General features: G+C 47.0%; 2 pseudogenes; both read right to left on the bottom strand.

Moving 5' to 3' along the window:
- Positions 1-6528: 6528 nt before the first annotated feature.
- On the bottom strand, positions 6529-7303 carry LOC127686764 (endogenous retrovirus group K member 7 Pro protein-like; annotated as a pseudogene).
- On the bottom strand, positions 7303-8899 carry LOC127688012 (igE-binding protein-like; annotated as a pseudogene).
- Positions 8900-9751: the final 852 nt, after the last annotated feature.

Here is a 9751-nt window from a genome sequence, read left to right as displayed (position 1 = left end):
AAAGGAGTCCATGAGAAAATACTGGAATGACATCAAAACTGGTGCAGTAGACTTACCCAGCTTTAAGTCATCAGCTCCGAGATCCTGTGGTCAAGCTCTCCGCAATGCCTTGCCAAAGATGAGCTAGACTGGGCCATCCTCTCTTCTCCTCGGCCCCTCCTCTCTCCCCTCTCCACAGCGGTGCCTGCCCCTTACTACCTCTTTCCTCCAGTGTAGCCTTGTGCACTTCCTAGTACAGGCCTAAGTGGGAGATGCTGGTTCTGGGCTCTGATACTGCTTTCTCATAGATGCTGCCAGCTGACCAGCCTAAGGGCTGCAGCTCCCATTAGCCAAGGCTAGCTCCACACAGAGGTCCACAGCTTGCATGGGCTCAGCGTCATGGATGACACCCCACACTTTGGGGAATTTCTCCTGTCCTGCCCATTGACTCATGCTCAATGATTCCTTTGCTTGGGTTCAGAAGAAGCCACACCTGCCACTCAGGTTCCTGTGTCCCCACTTGGTTCCTTTACCAAGTGCTGGTCCTTTACCAACTCAGAGGTGGAGGCATAGCCTGACTCTTCCTTGACACCTCAGATTGCTGTGTAGCACACTGACTCTGATGGGAGGAAGCCCCCTAAAAATTTCTCATGGTAAACCAGTCTCTCTGTTTTGTCCTCTGACTTCCATTCCAGTTTCTAAGAAATACATCTGGACTCAAAGGTCCCGTGCCCATCGTGAGACAACACTGTATCAGTGACTCAAGCCACAACTTCTTCGCTGTACAAAGCAGCACAGTCCCTGACCTCAGTAACCCAGGATCAGTGGTCTGATTTCAGCTTACCTTACACACATTGGACAGACCAGGAAAAAAAGACTCCATGAGATAGGAGTTGGCTGAGGTTTTAAAAATCAACCCATCCATCCATTCATCTGTTCACTAACTCATCCATTCACCCAGTAACGTTTATCACTGTCTGGTTTATGTCAGGCACTATGCTGAGTCCTTAGAACATATCAGTGAATTAATAATGCACGCTTTCATAGAATCTACCTCCTAACAGATATAAATGACAAGTCACGCCATACAACCTAAGAAGGTCAAAAGGTCACCGTGTAGAGCAGAGAAGGCAAGAGCTGTAAATGTTGGCACAGAGAGGGGCTGCCATGCTCACATACACACAATGTGGAGGCGAGCCTCGGGCAGAAGGCAATAGCTGCTTACAAGGGCAAGGAGAAAGCCCAGAGTGCTTGAGGGAAGAAAGTCTTAGGGAGAAAAAGTAGCCAGAGCAAAGGTCCTGAGGTAGGAGTGTGTGTAGCAGCAAGGAATAGAGGGAGGCCGGAGGGCCCAGAGTGAAGGGAGCAGTTGAAACCTAGCGGGAGACAAACGACATGGGACCCTTGGGTGCTGGGGGACTCGGACTTTGTTTTTCTGCTTCTACTTGAGTACATTGATAAAGGTTAGTGTCTTTCATAAATCAAGCTAGAATTTAAGAAATCCAACACATATTTTTTAATCTGTATGCCAAGCTTCAAGGCCACATGAATGAGTAAAGCAGCCTGTCCTAGTAAGTTCAGGTTTAAATACTGGCATGGGCATCAGCAAGAGGGAGGGGCTTCAGCAAGGGGGTGGGACTCCTGTCAGAGGGAGGGGCTTCAGCAAAGGGGAGGGACTCCCGTCGGAGGGAGGGGCTTCAGCAAGGGGGAGGGATGTCCTGCGCTTTCGTCTCGCCAGCAAGAACACACACAGGACAGTAGGATCCTTCTGCAGCCAAGCTTTTATTGAAGCTTTTCGTGGAGGAAGACCCTGAGCCCAAAATGGACGTCGTTATATACCCCTTGGTGTGGCGTGTACATACTTAATTGGCTGTTCACTCATCACCCCATATCTATGTCATGTGATGGGCAGAGACTAGGCGTGATTTATACTCTTGCACATGCGTACCTAACTTGTTTACCAAGAATGCTGAGCTGGCACAACGGAAGCCAGCGCCATCTTGTAATGGCGAATACTATCATGGCTTTCCACATCTCTCCCTTATTGTTATAATAAAAATGCAAGCCACTCTGTAATGGATGAAGATAGAGGTCGAATCCCTAGTAGGATAAGTAAGAGCGCCATGTACAGAACAAGATCCTTAGGTTCCCTTTCCCAGGATCGTCCTGACCCGCACTCGTGCCGTTTTTCCTAGGGGAGGGACACTGGGACACGCAACCCTCATGCAATCCGACTTGTCTTCTAAGAGTGTCCAAAACTCTGAACTACCCTTATGCGGTGTTTAGCCCGACAATCCATCAGAGTGAAAGACTTGCTCACTCATCCCTGTGCAATGAGTCTAACCTCTAGGGGTGCAAGAGCTGAGCAGTCCAAATACTTGCAAAACTATTTTAACATGGATAACCAGATCTCTGGGGAGGCGCCTTGTTCAATAGCTGCAAGTGCTTGAGCAATCACAACCTTGTCACATTTTTGCTGTGATCTGAGTTTGCAGACCAACCAAAGCATGAACACGCATCCACAGCATAAGGCTGCACCAAATAGACTCACACCCACCCACTCCTTAAAGTAAGAAAAGGCTGAAGTGATCCAGGAAGAGAGTCCTTTTGTCAGCGACAAGTCCACTCGAGTCGAATTGATAGCCAACACTGCTGCCCGCAAGGATTCGAGAATTTCATCGAAGCCTTCAGACCAGTTTCCTGCAAGATATAATGACAATTGCCTAGACAAGTTTGCCGCGTGGTTAAAGTTTTCATACTGCACACTGGTAATGCAAAGCGCACCCAGTTTTCTTTCACATCCCAATTGAGCAAGTTGAAAAAGAATATCTAATCTTTCTTCTACCAGATCGAGGCGTTGGTTAACAATCATTATCCGCCCTTTAGTTGAGCACTAGCAGAAGTATGAACGTTGACAGCATCTGCCACTTTGATCGACAGTTGGTTCAGGGCCTTGTCTGTTTGAACTTTGGTTACCATGGCAATCCCAGCAGCTGTAGCAGCAACTGCACTAACGGAGATGGCCACAACAATGGCTGCGGTGACACCGAAGTCTCTTTTCTGTCTGAACAGGGATAGGGTGGAAGGGACTTCCACGGGGACAGGGATCCACCGCGGGACCCTGGCTACCATGGCACGGGTAGCCCACTCTGAATCCCAACACTGTGACATCCAACAAGAATCATTGGAACACTTTTCAAACGAATCATTTGAGAGAATAAACAAAAAAGGGGGATAAACGCATACCGGGATAGGTGGGTAGTCAGTTTGATTCACTAGGGTTTTATTGAATCCAGTGATCTCTATGGTAGAATTAGTATACATTCGTACAGTTCCACTCTTTTCCGGGATAGCAGCATTCAATCCCCAGAACTGAAAAAATTTTGAAGCACCTAAAGGAGGCTTTTCCAGCAGCTCCTCCTCGGATAAAAGCCAAGGAATTAAGATCTGAACAACTGCCATTAACTCCACAAAGTACCCACTTATGGAAAGGGTGCATTCTAAAATCCTGTATAAAGAGTCCCTGTTTCATAGCAAATTCCTCTTCTTGGTCTACCATCATATTGGGGGAAAAGGAAAAGGTTCTAGCTTGGTCTGCCCAATGAGTAATAGAGGACTGACAATCAGACCAGGGAGGGATTAATCCTTCATCCTCCCAACTACAATGGGGAGCTATCCTGGATTGACGAGGACGCTCCTTGTTTAGAAAATTGGGTGATAGAAATGTGCCATTGATCCAAATTGCCTCTTGCCAGAAGGCCCGTTTTGTAACTGTTTTATCTGGGTCAGAGGTATCCTGGGCCCGATTCAGCCAGCCTCCTCTCTGCTTGTCAAACATTCCCAAAGCTCGGCCTGTAAGCTTAATGCATTCTCCTAAACAACTGCATCATGACGGACAGGCACTGGCTTTGGGAAGGCCGACAAGATAGCCCATCTGTATTCTCCCAATATACTAGGAACCCAAATCCAAAGAGGCAGCACGAGGGCCAGGAGTAGTTTCTGTGGGATCCATCCAGGTGTCATCTTCAGGTGTCAGAATTCTCTGCGTCAGTCGCTCCGGCAGCCAGAATGGGTTATCTTCCCCCTGTGGGAAAACACAAACAGCTCCCCTGGATCTTATTAAAATAGGATCCGGGCCTTTCCATTGACCAGACAACACATCTTTCCATTTGATCATTTCTTTTGGCCTGTCAGGTTCTGAACAGTCGATCAGCCGCAGTATGGCCTTGGTCATCAAGATTTAGAAAATTAAGAGTAAAGAGTGCCATGGAAACAGGTACTCTTGGTACCAGGGGTAGAGCCTCCTCGATTCCCCCTTTTTGTTTAATTATGTAAGATTTAAGAGTGCGGTGGGCGCGTTCCACAATACCTTGCCCTTGGGGATTATATGGGAGGCCAGTTAAATGAGTCACATCCATTTGACTGCAAAACTGTCGAAATTTTTGAGAAGTATATGCTGGTCCATTGTCTGTCTTGAGGAGTCTGGGTTTGCCCCAAGCACTCCATGCCTTGAGGCAATGTTGAATTACATGTGAGGCCTTTTCTCCTGTTAGAGGTATAGCATACATAATGCCAGAGTATGTATCAATAGAAACATGCAAATATTGAAGTCTTCTAAAGGAAGGGATGTGAGTGACATCCATCTGCCATACTTGTAGTGGTCGAATTCCCCGTGGGTTAATTCCCATGTGAGGCACAGGCAAAAATTGACAACAATTTTGACATTGGGTAACTATTTCTCTAGCTTCTTTTCTAAGCAATGAAAAACGGCGACGTAAGGTTTCAGCCGTCACATGAAAGCGCTTATGAAATTCTTTTGCAGCTTCTGTCTGGGAAAACAGTGCAACAGCCATGATCTTGGTGGCTTTATCCGCCAATTCATTTCCTAGCGACATAGGACCAGGGAGGCCTGAGTGTGCTCTGACATGAGTAATATAAACAGGGAATCTTCTATTCACTAATACAAATTGTATTTGTTGAAAAATATTAGCAACTTTGCTGGAGGACTTTATTACCCCAGCTGTCTCAAGAAGGTTAACTGCATTAACTACATAAGAAGAGTCAGACACAATATTAAGCGGTCCTGGGAAGGTCTTAAGAACCTCTAGTACTACTAAACATTCCACAATTTGAGGTGAGGTCTCATTATATTGTTTAGATACTACCTCACCATTAACTACATAAGCACCTATACCAGTTTTTGATCCATCAGTATATACCACGATTCCATCTGGGAGTGAATTTCTGGCTGTCATTCGTGGAAATACTACAGCCTGACTCAGGGCAAATTGCAAAATTGGATGCTTTGGATAGTGACTGTCAATCTGTCCTGCAAAGGAGGTAACTAAAATCGCCCAATCATTGGATGTAGCTGCCAAAATTTGAACTTGTGCTGCAGTATACGGCACAATCAAAGAATTAGGATCTTGTCCAAAATGAGTAACTGCTGCTTTTATCCCACGAAGCGCAAGTTGTGCAATTGCATCAGGGTACCAATCTATTATTTTAGCAGGAGAAGCATTGGGGTGAATCCACAATAATGGCCCATCTTGCCACAAGACAGCTGTTGGTAGTTGCATAGTTTTGAAGACACATAAATCGAAAGACTTAGCCTCATTAATGCGCTGCAATTGGGCATCTCGTAAGGCATTTTCTACAACTTGCAAAGCTTGGCTTGCAGCTGGTGTCAATGCTCTTGGAGAGGAGATATGAGAATCCCCTTCCAGAATATCAAATAAAGGTTTCAACTCAGCAGAAGAAATTTTTAAAAATGGCCTCAGCCAATTTATGTCTCCCAGTAACTTTTGAAAATCATTTAAAGTATGCAGATCATCTCTGCGAATCTCCAATTTCTGAGGACCTATTTTGTCCGGATAAATTACAGACCCCAAAAAGGATCCCATTTTTGCAATCTGCACCTTTTCTGTGGCTATATGCAATCCCCATTGCTCTAAAGTTTTCACTAAAATGGGAAACGCTTCCTGTAAAACATCCAAATCTTTATTACACATCAATATATCATCCATATAATGAACCAGAAGTAGAGATGGAAAGCATTTCCTTATGGGCTCAAGGGCTAATTGTACATATAGCTGGCACATAGTGGGGCTGTTGGCCATGCCCTGAGGTAGGACTTTCCATTGGAATCTCTTATCTGGTTCAAAATGATTAATAGCTGGTATAGTAAATGCAAACCTTTGTCTATCCTGTGCGCACAAGGGAATGGAAAAGAAACAGTCTTTAATATCTATGATTATTATCTTCCATTGCTTAGGCAAGGCAGAAAGCAAGGGTAGGCCTCGCTGGATTGAGCCAAATATGCGCATTTGTGCATTGATGGCTCTCAGATCATGGAGAAGTCTCCACTTTCCTGATTTTTTCTTGATTACAAAAATAGGAGTGTTCCATGGTGAAGTAGAGGGTTCTAGATGACCAAGCTGCAGTTGTTCATTAACCAACTTAATGGCAGCTTCCAATTTTTCAGAGGATAGAGGCCATTGAGGAACCCATACAGCTTCCTCTGTGAGCCAGGGTATGGGCATAGCACCCTCAATGGCCCCTAGGCAAAACCCAAACCCTGTCTTCCAACGTTTCCTTCTTGTGGAAGTGGGTCTAGTCTACCCTGTTCTTTTTTTCCTAATCCTCTCCCTTCTCTATAACCCATCCCTCTCATGATAGCCACAGCTTGTTGTGAGTATTCATTTGTCAAGGTTAGTCCCAGACCTAGCAACACATCCCTCCCCCATAAATTAACAGGAAGAGGGAGAACAAAAGGGATGAATTCTCCCGACTGCCCCTCTAGGGAGTGCTACCTTAAGAGGCGTGAGCTAATGGTAGGGCTCGCCTCATAGCCCAACCCCCGGAGGGGGTGGGACGATTCTGTCAGTGGCCAGGACTTGGGCCACCAATGGGAAGAGATAATACTCTTGTCTGCTCCGGTATCTAGAATGCCCTTAAAGGGCTTCCCTTCTATCTGAAGCTCCAATACAGGCCGAGTGTCGAGGTTGACTACCAAGTAGGCTGAATCATTGCCAGAGGAGCCAAACCTCCTGGTCCCTCGAGGGGAGTCAGAGGAGGGGTACTGGTCATGCAGACTAGGTAAAACCACTAGCTGGGCAATTCTGTCACCTGATGAGATAGAGAAAACACCTCGTGGGCTGGAGCAGAGAACTTGAAGTTCCCCTTCATAATCCTGATCCACAACTCCAGGGTGAACAACAAGTCCTTTCATAGTGAGAGAAGAGCGATCCAGGATCAATCCTACGGTTCCTTTTGGCAAAGGCCCTCTAAAATCCGTAGGTATGGGCTGAATCCCCATCTGGGGCATCAGCATAAATCGGGTGGTGGAACGGAGGTCCAGTCCGGCGGACCCCTGGGTTGCTCTGCGGGGTAACGTATTCCCCACCGGTTTGTTGCAGTCCCATATGTTTTGGGGCCCTGAGACTTGGGGCCCTGATACCCGTTTTTTTGGACCATTGCCTTCCTTTCCAGCAAAGGCAGGAGCAGGCTGCAAGGACCGGCCTCTGATGTCTCTCACTGAGTGACACTCATTGGCCCAGTGATAGCCTTTTCCACACTTAGTGCAAATCCCAGGCACCCTCTTCTTACCAGGGGCCCGGCAGTCCTTTTTAAAATGCCCAGTTCTGCCACAGTTAAAGCATGTCTTCTGCCCTCCTGTCCTTGATCCCTTTTGGCTCTGAAGGATAGCGGCAGCAAGGCCAGCATTAGTAAGAGGACCTCCAATTTCTCTACAAACCTTCACCCAGTCCTGAAGACCCTTACTCTTTCTAGGAGTTATGGCTGCTTTACATTCTTGAGTGGCCTGTTCATAAATCAGCTGCTCTATCAGGGGCATGGCTTGCTCAGGATCCCCAAAAATTCTCCCTGCAGCCTCTGTCATTCTAGCCACAAAATCTGAAAACGGCTCCTGCGGGCCTTGAACAATTTTTGTTAAATGTCCTCCTGAGTCTCCTCTCCTCGAGAGGCTTTTCCATGCCCTAATGGCGGCAGTAGATATCTGGCCATAAGCACCCCAGGCAAAATTAGTCTGGTTATTAGCAAAGGGTCCTTGTCCTGTTAGGAGCTCAAAGGTCCACTGCCTCTGATCCCCTCCAGCAGCAGAGTTAACCTTAGCTTGAGTCTGCAAAAGATCATACCAAAGGGCTTTCCATTCCATATATAGACCTATATTAGGCAAAGCAGCCTTGGCCACAGTCTGCCAGTCTCCGGGAGTCATGGCTTGGTCAGCCAGCCGCTCCACCAATGAGATAGTAAAATTGGCAGTAACTCCATAATTACGGACTGACTCTGCAAGCTCTTTGATCTCACGAAACACTACTGGAGCAAAAACTCGGGCTCCTGCCTCCCCCTCAAAGACCGGAAATGCTTGTTGCAGCTTTCTCCGCTCCTTCTGGGAGAGGAATGAATCTGACCCAAGCGTCTCCACATAGGGCGGAGGTGCAACGGGGCCTCTATTCTTGCCCTTTTCTGCCTTAATATACCATGTGTTATCTGGATGGTATCTCTCTTTCTCATACTGAGCTGCCTCATCCTCCAATTCCTCCTCTTCGGAGGGACTTAGTTCATCCGTGTCAGGATCATCTAAGCCTGAGTTACCTAGATTTAGAGCCTCCAGCTCTTTAAACGGATACAGGCTTTCTCGCCTGCTTTTCTTTTTTCCTCCTTCACTTCTCTCCCCCGGGGCGTCCTTTCCCCGCTCTATCACTTCCTCAGATCCAGAGTCCTTGGAAGGGCCTTTTTTCTTAGGTGCACCTCTTTTTTTTCTGACCACACCGGTCATTTTACACCGCTCTATTTCTGACAGACTGTCCTGAATCTCTTCCAAAACCTCCTGCCCTGCTTTTATGGACAAACGGCATTTTTCATCCTCAAGACATGATTTCACAAGTTTCCACAGTGGCATCGTCCCTGCTTTTAGTTTCCCAACCTGTTGTTCTCTAATTAGGTCCCTCTCCAGTTTCTCCCATGAAGCAAGCGTTAGTGATCCAGAACATGCATACCAGGGAGCCACGCGATCCACCTCTCTGACAAAACAATTTAGAGTTCTTGTTGAGACCTTCAGATTGCGCTGTCTCAGAAGGGACTGCAACGCTGTGACCACCGAATGTGAAGCCCCCATACTGCTCCTTTATCTACAGGAGAAGCTTATGTATTGGGGAGTCACTGCGGCTTATCTACACCCGTCTAACTGTGCCTAATGATGATGATTTAACACCACTGCCGATGGAAGCAGTATGAAACCAAAAGAAAAAGGATGAGTGCCACGAAAACAACTGGGAAGGCTTCAATCGCCCCCGCTAATTGAGGAGAGAGGTGGGAGAGATCAAGGCCAAAGACAGACATGCCTCTTAGAGCCTTACCATATCACTGCAGTTCTGAATCCACCCCATGACCTTAACCGGGGGGTCTCCTCGGTGCCGGCGATGATAAGGCGTATCCCGGGTTTTGGGCACCAGATGTCCCGCGCTTTCGTCTCGCCAGCAAGAACACACACAGGACAGTAGGATCCTTCTGCAGCCAAGCTTTTATTGAAGCTTTTCGTGGAGGAAGACCCTGAGCCCAAAATGGACGTCGTTATATACCCCTTGGTGTGGCGTGTACATACTTAATTGGCTGTTCACTCATCACCCCATATCTATGTCACGGGATGGGCAGAGACTAGGCGTGATTTATACTCTTGCACATGCGTACCTAACTTGTTTACCAAGAATGCTGAGCTGGCACAACGGAAGCCAGCTCCATCTTGTAATGGCGA

This window comes from Apodemus sylvaticus, chromosome 6, assembly GCF_947179515.1.
Source record: "Apodemus sylvaticus chromosome 6, mApoSyl1.1, whole genome shotgun sequence".
NCBI classification, from domain to species: domain Eukaryota; kingdom Metazoa; phylum Chordata; class Mammalia; order Rodentia; family Muridae; genus Apodemus; species Apodemus sylvaticus.
This window is presented reverse-complemented; position numbering and strand designations above follow the sequence as displayed.